At 39.3% G+C, this 15,515-nt stretch overlaps 1 non-coding gene across 1 annotated transcript; it reads left to right on the forward strand.

Moving 5' to 3' along the window:
* Positions 1-14,933: 14,933 nt before the first annotated feature.
* Positions 14,934-15,008, forward strand: TRNAR-UCU (transfer RNA arginine (anticodon UCU)). The gene has a single exon. It is a non-coding gene; the product is annotated as a tRNA-Arg (tRNA).
* The last annotated feature ends 507 nt before the right edge of the window (positions 15,009-15,515 follow it).

The raw sequence follows: 15,515 nt of genomic DNA on the forward strand, positions 1-15,515 counted from the left end.
TAGACCCCAGTGCAATATTGCACGTGAATGATATTATGTTCAGCGTTATGGTGATGCAAGCCACAGCAATGTGGAATGCTGCAATAGACAGATGTAGATGATTATTTAAAATGTTTCTGTAATTAAGTTGCCCAATTCCATTAGCTTATAAGTGTCTACTACTCAGCATAACTAATAGGAATTTTATGGGGAATCAATTAGGGTGGGAAAGCAGATTCTCTGGCTCTTATGACCTGGAAAGAAAAGAATTCAGGAACAGAAATAAAGTTTCTCATTTCTCTCAGAATTCAAACAAATTATACATCTGGCTCAGGGAGCAGTTTGGGAAAAAACCTCATACTAAACCCAAAAGCCTAAATCAATGTAAGTACCTATTAAATAGCACAGAACAGCTTGGGTAACATGACCAAAAGAAATGAAATTCATAATTAGAATATTGGCAGGATTGTAATAATGGCTGGGAACAAGCAAATTGTTCACGGAAATCTGCTTAGAGCTGGGATTAGAGTAATGGATGCCTTGAATTACTGATTGGGTACTTAGGGTAGAAATGCAAGCTCCTAAATACACTTAGAAGAACAGGGTGTAGTTATGTGGAATTACATAATTGCACTTTCATTGCTAAGCTGGTTTTTTGAAGTGTGGGAGAGAAATGTAAGAGGATTTATTCCTGTGAATGAGGAAGTGGGATCCTGTCACAGCCAAGGCTTTGTATGGAGACTGGGAGGAGCTGGCCATCTCAAGCCCACATTCCAGCAGGAAAACCCTTGTGTGTGATATGGGTCATTCCCTTTGTCAGTCCAAGTGAACTCTGTGGGAGGCTACCAAGGCAGAAAATTCAAGCACAGACTGTCAGAGTACTGATTTCCGAGGATCAGAGCAGCCTGTTTGAGCTCAGACTCTAGACCAAAGAGATGATTTTGAAATTCATTAGTTTTAATTTCCACTGGGACTGGCTTTTCTCAGCATTAGGGAATATTGTACAGACAGGATCTCCATATCACAACTTTTCTTGTTTTATTTGCTGTAGTGGTTATTTTCTTTCATCTGAGATGTGCTACTGCAAGAGGTTTTTTTTTCTTTCTTTCTTTGATTTTTCACTCTAAATACCCATAATGTTGATTTGCCAAGTTCTGACTTGCTGCTGTGATGCAGAATGAACAAAAAATAGAAGATATTGCATTGAAATAATTCATCTGCCGTTGCCACAAGTTAAACTTCAATGATCTGACATTGAATATGGCTGGTGGTATTGCCTGATGGGTTAGTATTACTAAATGTTACTTCTGCTACAAAAAAGCATGTGGAAAAAAAAAGTATTTTGTTGTAACTATGTTTGAGTTTTGTAATGGTAGCAATAAAGAAAAGAACACTAATAATAACAATTATAAAAAAAGCCCCAATATTTCTTGGTGAATATCTTATTTTCCGCAGTAGCTAGCTTTAGTTTCCTCACAGTCCAGAAACTTTTGTCTACTTCCTTATATATTATTATCTGAGAAGTGCTTCCTTATATATTATTATCTGAGAATATATATTATTTCTGAGATAAGAAATAAAGTAACAATAAAGTAAAAATGACCCATTAATACCTTATAATTGAGTAACTGGAAATAAAGTGATATCTCTCTTACCTATTCTTCATACACAACATATATATAGTGCTGAAGGAAAAAAAGATTGCTGTTGCTGATAAAGTCAGCGAGAAATATCATAAAAAGTTTGATTTTTTTCTAAAAATTCTTCAGAATACCACTAGCAGCAACCCAGGGAAGCGGATGTATAGCTGAAGTTTTGTGTTGGTTTTTAATTCCTGGAGGACTTTAAAGGGAAGGATCACCATTCCTTCTAAAAAAAAATATAAATTAGTGAAGAAGTTCAGATACAACATTTTTCTCTCTGAAGTTTGTAATGTGTAGAAATAAAGTGCTTTTCATTTATTTCAATATAGAACCCTGGCTACTGGCCATTTTATGCACCAGTGGCTCAGTTTCCTATTGATATGGTTGTTCCAGAGATGACTTTTTCACACCTCTGCAGATGCTCTAGCCTGGAAAGTGGCCCGAGCAGTCCCAAGATGTGTCTAATTTCACCTGGTCCTGATGTGCCTCTGAGTCCCGTCCCACTCTGAACTCACAGGGATGGTGATGCCCTTGAGACTTTCTGGAATCCAGAGAACACCTTTAATTCTCACAGCCTGTGGAGCAAATTCACCAGGAGAGACTTTTAGGTCTGCTCTTCATTTTAGCACTACAACCCCAAAAAGAGGTTTAGATCCCATAGCCACTGAGATTCCTATAAAATACATACTGTAAATTGTATTATTCTGCCCTAAGGAATACTTTGTCAGCTGAAGGGGTCATGGTAGAGTGGTGGAGCAGAATTAAACCTCCTGAATCTGCTTTCTTTCTACCAGTTTTAGTATTTCTAATTAATTCTCTTAAATGAGAGTTGTAAATGGGGACCAGATCCCTCAAGCTATTTTCCTGTGAAGCATTCTTGAAGTTTTGGGAGTTGAATTAAAGTTTTTGGTCATTTAATATCAGTGTTTATCAATCAATTTAGATATGCAGACCATTAAACTTAAAATCTTGGAAGATATGAATATGACATGAAGCTGCTATGGTACAGTTTATGACGTTCATTATCACTCTGCCATTCTCTTAAATCCCTTGAGACTTTCTTCCAGAGATTTTGAGGCTTTTAAAATTATGATTAAGGAGTTATTAAGCCATTTATCTACAGGGCTTTGTTTGCTCAGCTGTAATTTGATGCACACATTGGTAAGAAATGAGGGTGCTCAGCAATAGTGACAGACATCAAGTTTAACATGCAAGGTGTGCACAGGCTCGTTGTCCTGGCAGAGTTGTTCACTATTTATTCCTTACAAAGCCAAAAGAAATAATTCAATTTCCTAGGCTTTGCTTTAGGCTCCTAGAGCATCAGGTGTCAAATGAACTACTTTTTATTTTTATTACATGTTTGCTCAGCAGGTTTGCTAACTGGTGGCTCCATCAGGGCTGCCCAGGCCCTTCCCTGCAGAGCTCCTTTCCAGCCAGAGTGTCCCAGCCTGGGCTGTGATTCTGATGCCTCAGGTTTTGGCTTTTCTATTTTTCACATTCTGTGCTGCTTTAGTGTGAGGGTCTGAGCTTCATATTATGGGATGGTTGAGCTCTCTGCACAGAGCAGGGAGACAAAACAATTCCTTCTCCAGCTGGGGACCAAGGACAAATGATCCAAATCTCAGCCCCAGGAGCGCAAACAACGTGGGCTGGAGAGAGAAAAACAAGCAGGATGGGACTGCATGGGCTAAAGCTGGAATGGGACAATGAACTCCAATGTGCCAATGGAGCAGAGCTGATCACAGTGAGAGCCCCCGGGAGCGCTCGTGCATTTTGGGACCATTTGGGTTCATCTTGGGTGCAGCCCTGGCTGGGTTCTTGTGCTGCCCAAGGTGGATCCATTGAGGCCTCCTAATAAATCCCTGCTTTATTCTTTAGCTCTGTCCAGCCTCTGCTCTAGGGCAGCCTGCACAAGGCATCCATTCCTTCCCAGCTGCATAGGGGACAATGGTCACAGCAACAAATGAATGCAGACCCCATTGTGAAATACATTTTATCCATGAAAAGCTCTGTTTCAGCTCCTCTGTTCAATTCCATGGCAATGCTTAGCCCAAAGATGTCTGAGCTTTCACATTTACTCCAGCAAAGGCCATTTTTTGTGTGCTTTTCTCCATCCTCTGTTTTCCATTTCACACAGGAGCATCTGGTACTGTCTGTTCCCCAGACACCCCAGTATGAAATGTGAGTGCTTGTTGCTTTCTGCAACAGGCAAAAATATCAAAAATATTATTGCTTTTCCCCCCTTTACTGCTCTGCCCTTTAAAGCTTCCAGGTTGCTATCAATTTCTGTATTCCCTGTTCCATGTTTTCTGGCAACTCCTACAAGTAATTTATTGTTTGTGCTAAGGAGAACCCCCATATTATTTTATCCCAAACATCCCCTTTTCCAAAAGATTCAGTTCTCCACCTTGCCTGAAATATTTTGTGATGCAGCACATAAGAATTTGTTCTGAAGCTGGGAGGAAAGCTGATGTGGTTTCAATGCAGCATGGAGGAGCCGAGCTTTGGATGGGATTTTATTTGTGAAAACAAAGACGGTACAGATAAGAAGGCTGATAGAATTTATATTCCCTTAAATTCCCATTGAATTTCTGCACTTAGCATCAGACTTAAAAAATATTGAGCTGTCCAGCAGCAGAATTTCAGAGGTTTCTCTTTCCAAGCCTCGGGGAGGAACAGCTGTGACCTAAAGGCTGTAGGACTGTGGATGTCCAGCAAAGCAGCTGGTCTGGGAATAGAATCACTTCCCCAGTCTCTGAATCTTTTGACCTCCCTTAAGCAGAGAAATGCAAGTCAGCAGCTTGAGATGAAAGTTTTAATTAATTACTGTAAGGTAATTAATAAGCAAAGATTTCTACCTGCGCCATATATCTGGTTTGTGCACCTGCAGAGTGTGGGCAGGTCACAGGCACAAGCTGAAGTCAGAAGGACATTTTCAGTGTAGTTATTTCATTTTGTTTAAGGGTCAATCCTTCTGCTTTTATATATTTTTTTAAAATTTAATTTTCTTTGTGTTTTTTTTTTTGTTTGGTTGCTTGTGGCTTTGTTTGTTTGATTTTTGGTCTTTCCTCTTTTGGAATAAAGAGATAGGAGGGTTTTTCAAAACACATGAAGCATTTAGTGGGAACTCACAAGCTAATTCTTTTCTATTTCCATTTTCTTGGGAGCAGTATTAGGACAGTACAGCAGACTGGGCTGTGTAGGGAAAACCCTAAAACTGCAGGAAATAAGCTACCTTTTGAGATTCCTGGGAATGTCCGAGGTTGGATGGGCCTTGGAGCAACTTGGTCTTGTTGAAGATGTCCCTGCCCACGTCAGGGGCTAGACTAGAAGACTTTGAAGGTCTCTTCAAACCCAAACTATTCTCTGATTCTATGGGCACCTAATCACTCATTTCCTTAAGTGTTGCTAGAATTGGGTGAAGAAACATCCAAATATTGAAAAATTAGAGCAGATCCATTTGCCTTGAATGCATAATGTGGGAATGAACATAGCCCAGCAAGAGGAGGGTTGGAGGAGGAGGTGCAGGATGGGCTGAGGATGGAGAGGAGGAATTGTCCTGGCAGAACTCCTGAGCTGTAAACACAGGATAATCATTACTGCTCCTTTAGCTCAATGCCCTGGACTTGTGTTTGGTGCATGTTTACAAGGCACTGTGGAGGTGAAAGCTCTTATGGAGGTGATGAGTTTTGTGATTAATTGCCGTGATTAATTGCAGAGCTCGTTGGTGTTCCTGGTTCCTTTTAGGAGCGCAGGGTGGCTGCTGCTGTAACAATGAGGGTGATGAATCGTGTCAGAGCCAATTACTGCCTGTGAAGAGCTGGGAAAAGACAAGTGGGAATTGCTAATCCATCACATGATTGCTATGGGTTTAGTTTATTTATCAAGCAAGAGATTCTAGAATTCGTGAAGCAGATCATTTAGTCTTCTAACAGGCTTAATTACCATGATTTTACTTGTGTTAGGCTGAGTTACACCAGCTGATCTCCATGTGTTGTTACTGTTTGTAGAAAATTGCTGCTTGTCCCTCTATTTGCCCTTTATCAGGAAAAAAAAGGAAAAGAAGAATTTGATACTTTTTTTCCTCATCTCACTTATCTATTTCATTGGAGGGAATATTCAGTACAAAGGACTGGAGGGCTGATATGGCAAGAGCCTAAGAGCAGTTGCAGTAGTGGGGTTAATGCACAGTATTTGGTGCTCTGTTTTGTGTTTCCAAACACCTGCCCAGCACCCACAGATGAATCAACTCATGTTGCAAAGTGAGGCTCTAAAACAGCAGATATGGAAAGCACTTCATGCAATTAATTGTGGGATGAATTAATGACTGGCACGACTGAGTGATGTTTGAGCTGCGGGGTACTCATTAACATAAAGGCAGGCTGCGTTAATTAGAGTTCATTTTAAATGTCAAAACTGTGTTTTCCCTTTTCTCTTGAACCACAAAAAGTGTTCCAGTTCAGTAGGTGAAGAAAGGTGATCCTCAGCTGGGCACGTTGAAAGGACAAGTCAGGCTACACCATGAAAGGCGCTGGTTCCACCTCGTTTTTAATTGGGCTGGCACTGAACCAGTGTGTGCCTACCTGAGAGAAGGTCTGCACCAAGTGACATTGCTCTTTATTTTCCCTGCAAAATCAGCATTCAGTTTATTGCTGTCAGATAAAAAGTGAAAAGACACCACTTTACAACTTAAGAATTTCTAAATAATTTAAGAGCTACCTTTGACTGTGAAGTTTCTTTAAAAAATGTAATTTTCTTTTAAGAAATGTAATTTCTTTAAAAAATGCAATTAGATTGAATTCCATCTTGAATGTGGGAAAAGATGAGTCAAAGAAGATTTGACTTTCTGATTATTTAATGTTTTACAAGCTGAATACATCAAGAAACAAAATAAAAATTACAAAAATTGTGGTAGTGAGCTTCACTCCTTGAGTGAATTTCACAGTGTAACTTCAAATAGAAAGTTACTGAAATTTTATTCAATAAAGCCTCCATTTATTCATGTAAAAAATTATATTTAGAAGAATTTTGCTGAAGTTGTGCCCGTTCTTGAATTGGATCCCTTGTCAGTGAAATATTGCTGAGAATATAAATATGTTTCTGGCATATTTTAATCATTTCTTTCAAAATTAATGATTGTTGTTACCACAGATTTCATGGTTTGTTTGGGTTTTTGTAGTAATCATCTCCTTCTCTTGAGCAGAAGCAATTTATTCAACTGAGCAATCCATGGGAGTGACACTAATAAATTGTCCTGTAGAAAAAAAAAAGTGGAAATATTTAATTTTCCTTTTTTTTTTTTTCCTCTCAGTGTTTTTTTTTTTTGGCTCTGACACTTATTTGGTTTGAGATGTTGAGTGACCTCAGTGCTAAACCAGGGCAAGAGACTGAGGGAGGTGGGACCTGGATACAGAGAAAAAGGGTGGATAGGATAGAGCTCCAGAGAAATAGGGTGGCTGGACCAAAACCTTGCAGGACAGCGTGGAAGAAGTGGTGGAAGAGGTTTTATAGCATTGTGCAATTACTGATATCTGGCAATTTCAAGCAGAAGGGTGTTTTGTGTTTTTTTTTTGGTTTTTTTTTTTTTTTTTTTTTTTTTTGAACTTGGGGTTGACTGAACCTGGTTTTGGCACTGGAAAATTTGAGTATTACGATTTCTCAAAATCTGGTAATTGTAATGAATGCAAGTGCAGTTTCCATAAAGATTTTTAGAAACAGACTGTAGTTTTTTCTTCCGCTAACAGAGCGTTGAGTATGTCTCTGAGTATTTTTCCTTGTTTCCTAATACCACCTTCTAATTCTTGAATTTCCTACTACTCTGTTATGTTTAATGTACATTATTTATTCTTAGGAGGGGTTTGAAGCTGCTTGTAGGGTTGGTTATGATGTTATATATATTTTCTAGGTTAGCTCATGATTTCTCCTGTGATGAAAGGTACAGGTAGGCTTCTTTCAAGATTTGAAAGAAACCTTGTCAGCTGGTCCTTATCAGCAGCTTCTTGCTGTCCCTGCAGTGCTGCCCTTGGGATGCTGCTGGGAGAGAGAAAAATCACTTTTCTTGCTATTATATTGTAATATAATTGTGTATTTTGTAAAGGCACTTCCTAACCCGAAGATTTTGACATTCCTTTAAGTCTTCCTGCTTTCACTTCAGAAATGCACTCTTCACAAGAAGTCAAAATGCCCCCCAAAATTAATAGTACATTATTCAGTTAAAGGAATGTGATCAACAGGGACACTGGAAGGCACGGTGTGAATATGTGGGTGAAAAACCACTTCATTGATCTGAAATAATGAGATTTTGGGACCTTTAGTGCTTCTGTTGTGCCACTCGTTTTCAGCAGAGAATGCAGTCCTTGCCAAGACCAGTAAATTTAAACCTGGTTTAAAAGTGAGCAGGTTTTGTTACACCTGTGGGAAAGGAGAGAATGGGTCTCAGCAGAAATCTGCAGTCTAGAGGAGCAGCACTGCTATAATGAGATGAATTTCCTTGCTTTATTTTAGATTTCATGGCATTATTTTCTGACTCGATGGCTCATATTCTATTTGTTATCTACCTGCATGTGATAAATGTGCTTAATCTCTTTTGAATTCCTACATTATACCTTACTGGCTCTATCACTTAAATTCATATTTGTTTGCTAGGGCAGGAGAATTGGTATTAACTATATAAATTGGTTTCTGGATTAATGTTTTTTGTTCTTTCCTAATAAAAAGCGTGAAATGGTATTTTTAGAGATCATTTTGCCTTCAGGGTTTTCTCTTTCTTCTTAGTGATCTTTATTACTTCAGCAGAACTGCTACAGAGCCTCAATTTTGTTTTCAGTAGCATAGTCCTAATCACTGAACTCCTATTCTGGACAAAATTGCATTAGCATTATTTCTTTGAGAGCTAGAAAACTAATAATTGCCTTTTTAGTTTTAATCAGGCTTTTTCAGGCTTTTCAATATGGCACAAATTGCCAAATAATTTGACTTTTTTTTTTTTTTTTTTAAGATGCTGGACAAATCAATGAAGGTGACTATTGCCGAGTGAGTTTGTTTTACAAAGCCTTCCACCAAACTTTCTATGATTAAATTTGTTCTTTTTTTTGTGAACATACTGCATTATCTTTTTGTTCTCTTGCAGTCCTCATGGAGCAGAAAGGCACTTTTGAGTTGTGGCAGTTGTGTGGTGATGGAGATCCCTTCTGGGTAGCACAGAGCAGGAGGGATGAAGATTTAGGAGCAATTAACAGCTCTTTTAGCTCTTTTACCCTGGCAGGGTATTTGGACAACCAGTGAAGCCTCTCTGACTTCCTGCAGTTAAAACAGGGGTAAATAGCTCAGCTCGAGAAGGATGAAACACAGCTCAGCTGGGTTGGAGGAAGAGCTGGGTCCTCTTTTCCACTTCACCCTTTGTTTCCAAGTTACCTCATCTAAAATATTGCAGTGCTGCAGATGTTTTCTGCAAGTCTAGATCTTGACAGCAGAAAAGGCAGTGTGGGAAATAATATATATATATATACACAAAAAAAAAAAATATATATACATACCAAAAAGCTTTAAAATTAATTAATGTAAGCTTTCTTAAATCCACTTTCTGTGTACCTTCTACAGTCCTACCTGCGTGCTTAGTTGATTTAGGAAAATCAATGTTGTCTTATGCTGTGCCTTTGGAAGGGGGGAGTTTTCCTTGTGTCTGTGAGTCAGGGAAATTTGGCCTTCTAAAAGATGATCAAGCAAAATACTATTGTAACACAGAACTGGGTTCATTTCCCATGTAAAGCACTGGCAAGTAATTTTTTATTAGGGAAGGAGGCAGTGATTTCCGTTCACCTTCCCTGCTACTCCTTGTTAATCAGCTGCATGTCAAAGGATAATTAAGAGAACATATAGAGAATATTGATTTCTGTCAGGTTGTTGTAAGTTGCATAAAAATGGGAGATTTGACAGATGTTAAATACCACTTTTTTTCTTTTTCTTTGAGAAATCACTCTGGACTCATTTGGAAATTCCACTGCTTCTCATTACTACAGAAAGGCCAAGAGGTGATTATCCAATCCATTAGAAAATGCTACAATTCTTCCATAAAAGCATCACCAAAATGAGTTAAAATGCACATAATAATTTTGTTTCAGTAAGTGGCCACCTGCACATCTGACAAGAAAGTGCCACATTTGCAGAGGGGCATTGCAGACCTGTGAAAGCTCTCCTGACACCCATCAGAAAAGAAAGAGATGCTGAAAAACAGAGATTTAGTGAGGATTGTAGGTCTGTAAAGTAGAGCAATTATTGATAGTGGTCTACCATAGACAAATACAAGTTGATGTTTGCAGTCATGCTTGAATAACACCCATTTTATATAATTGTTTTGTTCCTTACGGGTGTACTGTACAGGGGGGTTCTTCCTGGGATTGTGATTGAACTGCAGACTGCAGTTCCTATATTTTAACTTGTATGGTGATTTTAGGAAATTGCAGTACCACTCTGCCAAATAAGAAATCCCACGGACCACAAAATATAACCAAATAAATAAATTTGATGTTACACATCACACCCTGCACTTGTAGAATATCTAGAAGAATCTGGTCAGAAAGTTTTGAATTCTGGCAGCTTAGAAAAACTACAGCTCCAGTCTTAATAGCTTATATTTAAAGTCTTGGATTCTGATCTTAAGGGTATTTTCCAACCAAAATGATTCTATGAGTTCAATGTTACCTGTTAAAATGAGCACATTTTTTAATGCTCTGTTCCTAAATTAAATTTACTTCTTGTTGCATTAACAGTTAATAAATCCCAGCCAAAAAAACCACATGTTTCGGTAAAGCTATATTGTGCATTTGAATTCAATAAAGACTGGTATAGTTTTAAAAATATATAGGCATGTATAGAAATATGTTTTATGGACATGCATATTATTGATGTGTTGCATATCTGAATATATATCAATTAACAGTGCATTGGCAATAAATTATTGGCTAAGTCCTTACTTGGGCCTTAGTACAAAATTCAAGGGAATGAAAAGGTTTTGTAAAATGTTACCTACCTAGAGAAACTTTTTCATAGAACCTGATCCAGTGTCCACTGTGTTGTGGAAAAACATCACCTCACTTTAAATGAGGTCTGGATAAATTAAATTTATCAGAAACAAACTGCCTGGATTTGCTCTTGCCTGGAGGACAAGAAGTTAATGAGACTGGGACAACTGGGAATGCCTGCAGCCCTTTCCCTGAATGGCTCTAGGTGTGACCAAATGTCGAGTGCTTGTAGCTTTGCATGAGGAGCACTCTGTTAGAAGATCTTTTGTCCAGAGATATAAAAATGACAACTGGTGGGAGCAGGTATTTTGCTTCCAAGCCTCTGATCCCAGTGATGTTCCATGCCTGCAGATCTGGGAGTTGGTCAAGCCCTGATAATTTGGCAGAGCAATGTTAGAAAATTCTGCTCAGCCTGTGAAGCTGGAGCTGGCACTGGGAGCTGACTCCTTTATGGGGCTTGGAGGAGTTGCTGATACACAAAGAGATAAAGAGACTGATTTAAACTGCCTTGACCCTTTAAAATATCGGTGTTAAATCCTCATAGATCTGCATGCTTGTGGTTTTTATTGAAAGACAAGGGCAGAATAACCTCTCTGATATTAACAGTGTTTCTAAGTCATCCCTAGAAATTCTGAACTGTGATTTTGCTATTTTGCTGATTTTCATTGTCATGACTCTGTTGTTAAACACAGCACTGTACAGGGAATTTGAATAAGGTAATAATTTTTCCTTAAAATTCAGTGACATACTGTAAAAGATGGAAAACGTTTTCAAACCATATTTTTCAGGAAAGAAAGTTGGAACAAGCTAGTTGATTCTCCCTATATAGAAATATAATAATATGCTGATTGTACATCGTGCCTGGCAAATTTGGCAACAAAAAGGCAGTGGTGTTGTTTTGGCCAGACCAGAGGGATCTTTGAAAGCAGAAAAGCCATATGGACCTAATAGGAGATTTCAGAAATGTCCCGGTATCATATTTTTTTGGTAATTTGTTAGAATAGTTAATAACTGTCATTATTAAAAGAAGCTGCAGTATAAATTCCATGTGCCTCCCAGCCATCGAGTCCTGCTTTGGATTTGTTTTTTACTCAGAGAAGTTGCCAGCTGAGATTTCAATGTGAAGGTACTTAGGCACCATGGCAAAATTATTCTTGATTTCTGCTGGTAAAAGTGACCCAAATGTTCCACCCTGCAGTACAGTCATTAGTTTTTGTAGCTGTCAGTACAGAACACAACCAGAAATTGAGCTTTGAACATATTTGATGGAATCACACATGCTAAAAAGAGAAATGTGTGGGTTCAGCTGCGTTATGTTCCAAAACATAACCATGTGTTGCAGCTACTGACTAACTCGAGGGCACAATATTGTTTATACATTGGATTTGGCATTTTTACACTTTCACCATATCAGACTGAATTGGTTATGTAAGAATCCTAAAAAGAAATTCCATATACTTTGAGGGCAATTATATTAATAGCAAATATTTACTTCATTCCATGTGATTTTGGAATTGTAATTCTGCTGTGTGTGCATGGTGTTGACATGAAAACAAATAAGGTAAAATAGAGAATTGTGTATTTGTGGCCATATATCCCAAATAATAGGGAATATTTAACTTAAATATAATGCTTTCAGTTGAATACAAGTATCTATTAAAAAAAATTTTGGTTACCAGAATTGTATTATATTTTAAATGTGCTACAACTCTTGTCACGTAATAAAGATGAGTGAATTGGAGCATTTGTTTTATTTTGGTGGAAAAGCTAGAAAGGCTGCTGGAAATTCTCGAGTCAGTCATGCAGGCTTGCTCATTCCCTTGTGATTTTTTACAAAAATGTATTCAACAGTTGGTGTACCTGTTTTTTCTTTTCTCTGTCATTGGAGGCCAATATAAAACACTGGCTTGTGACTTTTTTCTGGAATGTAACTGAATTTCAGATAATTAGCTATTGTATTCAGACTGTCAGGTGCTGTAGTCAGCCTGATGACTGAAGCTGAATGCAGATAAACAGGTTGTGAATTTTGACCATACAGAGTCTGTTTAATTTGAATGTGAATTTTCAAATATGTGAACTTTTGGCACGAATACTCGTGATACTGCTTTCTGTGATACCTAGACTGGACAACCCCAAAATTCTGAATTAAGCCTCAGTAGATATTTCAAAACTCAGCTCTTTGAAAGTCAGAACTCCTGACCTTGGAGCTGTCTGAAACCTGCCAGGTTTGTTTTGCATGCCAGAGCACCCCAGCATGCAGACATGACTCAATCTCATCTCTTGGCCAGTCGCTCACAAGTCTGTGCATGCAGCAAGGAACAAAAATCCCCAGCTGCCAAGCCCTGCAGGTGAGGAGCTGGCTGTGCCTCTGCTCTCAGGGAGAGGGTCTGGCTGCACACCATGCTGAGCTGGTCTCCACTGTTTGAAGCAACTGATCACAAGGTTGCCTTAAAAGTGATAATTTATTTGGAAGAGAGGTGACCTCTGCCTCCCTGGGCAGATGAAGGAAAGCAGAATGAGGGCTCTCAGTTGGCTTCCCTGTGAAAAACATTTGTAGAAGGGCAAGTGTGAGTTGCAGGCAGGGAGGTTTTGACCTTCTGGGACTGACACTGAGGCATTTCAACTCTTTTATTTTTTAAAATATCAATTTCCAAGTGCTTGGAACACCTGCATGAGAGTTGTGGTGAAGTGATCTTGTACTGAGGAGCAAAAGCTCATCTTGGCTCAAGGGAGGAATCATAAGGAAATGTAGTTTCCCTGTCACCATGAACAGAATTGATCCAAGGTAGAAGCAGGGGCACATTGCTAACGTGAAAATGTTTACAAAAATAAAGATTTGTGGTGTTATTCTGTGGCTGCTTTAGTAACAGGACATTTATGCTCTACTTTCCTTGCTATTTTTTTCCCCCTGCTATTTTTCTGAAAAAATGTTCAAGCCTGTGATTGCATGGTGGCCATGCAAACAACCCCATATTTCACACAAACCCACTTGCCTAGGCCATCCCAATGGTGATGAACATGTTATGGACCAAGGACAGTCTCAGCAGCTGCAATTTCCAGTTCCCTTTGCATCCCTGCAGTCTTGACAACTAAATTCAGTCTCAGCTGATCTTCACAATTCTATGAGTAATTAACAGGTCTTTTAAATCCCTTTTCAGACTCTTAAATCTCTGTAAAGTTCTTTCTCCACATTACACTGCTTACCAGCACCTAAGGGCTTTCAGTGGTTAAAATAAAGGAACCCCCCTAATTACCTCTTCCTTTTCCTTGGTACTTCCACTAGTGGGACAAAAGGGGTAGGTTTTACATGTCTGAGTCTGTGAGCAAAATTATAAGGAAAAGGTTTTGCTACAAACAAAATATTGGTTTTGTTACTGAAACCCCTTTGTGGAAGGAGAGGGAACCTGGAGGATACTCTCTGTATCAGACAGCTCACTCCACTTCTCTCAACAATTAGTCAGTTTAGAAGCTTCTCATTTTTGACCATATGGCACCAAAAACAACTTGAATGATGAAAAACCCAGGGCCAACCTCATTCCACCAGGAGGTTTTGTTGTTTCGTGATGACTTTGGCTTTTTGTGCAAAACTTCTCCTTAGTGACTAATGAGGTTCTTGCTGCTTCTGGTGTCACTGCTCTTTTTGTGGGTGTCAAAGTACCTCCTGCAAATGAAGTGCTTTTCTAATCATCCTTGCCATGTTATTTTTGTCTTCTCTTTGAGTTTTTCCTTAATTTTTATGACTTGGCATTAAGATAATTGGACTGTTGGTAAGTGTCTGCTATAAAAAAAGGGGACTAAAATGAATCCTGTCAGGTACCTTCATATTATAGGCAAATAGCTCTTGCATTTATTACCAACCTACGTCTCCCTTTATTAGCTGGAGACTTGAGTCAACAGAGGTGGCAGGAACCACTTTATTTTTCTTTAATTTTCTTTAATCCTGGGGGGTTTTGCCTGGGATCTGCTCTAGGTGAGGCTTCTTTTCAACTCCATCCTTCCTTCAGTTGTGTGTGAGGATCTAACACACATCATGCTCAAGATTCTGAAAATCCTTATTGGTCAGAAGAGGTCTTGCAGAAACTGTTAATTTTTGGGATATCCAGGGCTTATGATTTAAATTTGAGTCCTAGGGCTCTAGGGTTTATTTCCTCATCCCTTGAAGTTGGGGCAGAGCTCACAATTCATTGCTTTGCCTTTTAATTGTGCTTTTAAATGTTTTTACACCTCCTGAATGCTTTGGGGATTCTCAAACTGGGAAAAGCTCTCTGTTACTAGAAAATTTGGCTTTAATGCATTGGGCTAGCTCAGTCGGTAGAGCATGAGACTTCTAATCTCAGGGTCATGGGTTTGAGCCCCACGTTGGGCGCCAAAATATTGGTATTACCAATATTGAGACCGGGACGTGCCTTGGCTTGTCTGGCTCCTGCAGCTGAACCAAATAGCGGCAACTGTGGTGTTTCACCCCAGAGACACCTTTGGCTAGCTGGCTGCTGCAGCTGGGCGCGTGGAGACAGGTCCAGGCATGCCGGAGCTCTGGTGGTGGCACGGTGGAGCTTCCTCTTGCAGAGGGTCCGCTTCCTCAGGATTTCCCTTTGCTGGAGAGGCCTTTAAGGTGATGGTGAAGGAAAGGAGTCAGTTCTGATGGAGGGTTTTAATCCAGAGCTTTTATTCTGGCCCACAGGCTTCTGAATCCAGCAACTGCTCCAACAGAACTCTCAGACTGTATGGTTGCTCTCCCTTTTACCTGGCGGAGGGGAGGAAGGAAGGGATAGGGAGCCCACCAACCAGGTATGGGAGAGGAGGTCTCAAGGGATAAAGGACAACTGGATGGACCAATGCCCCCTAGGGGTAGAGGGCATCAACCACTTTACGC

This window comes from Anomalospiza imberbis, chromosome 8 (genome assembly GCF_031753505.1).
Source record: "Anomalospiza imberbis isolate Cuckoo-Finch-1a 21T00152 chromosome 8, ASM3175350v1, whole genome shotgun sequence".
NCBI lineage: Eukaryota > Metazoa > Chordata > Aves > Passeriformes > Viduidae > Anomalospiza > Anomalospiza imberbis.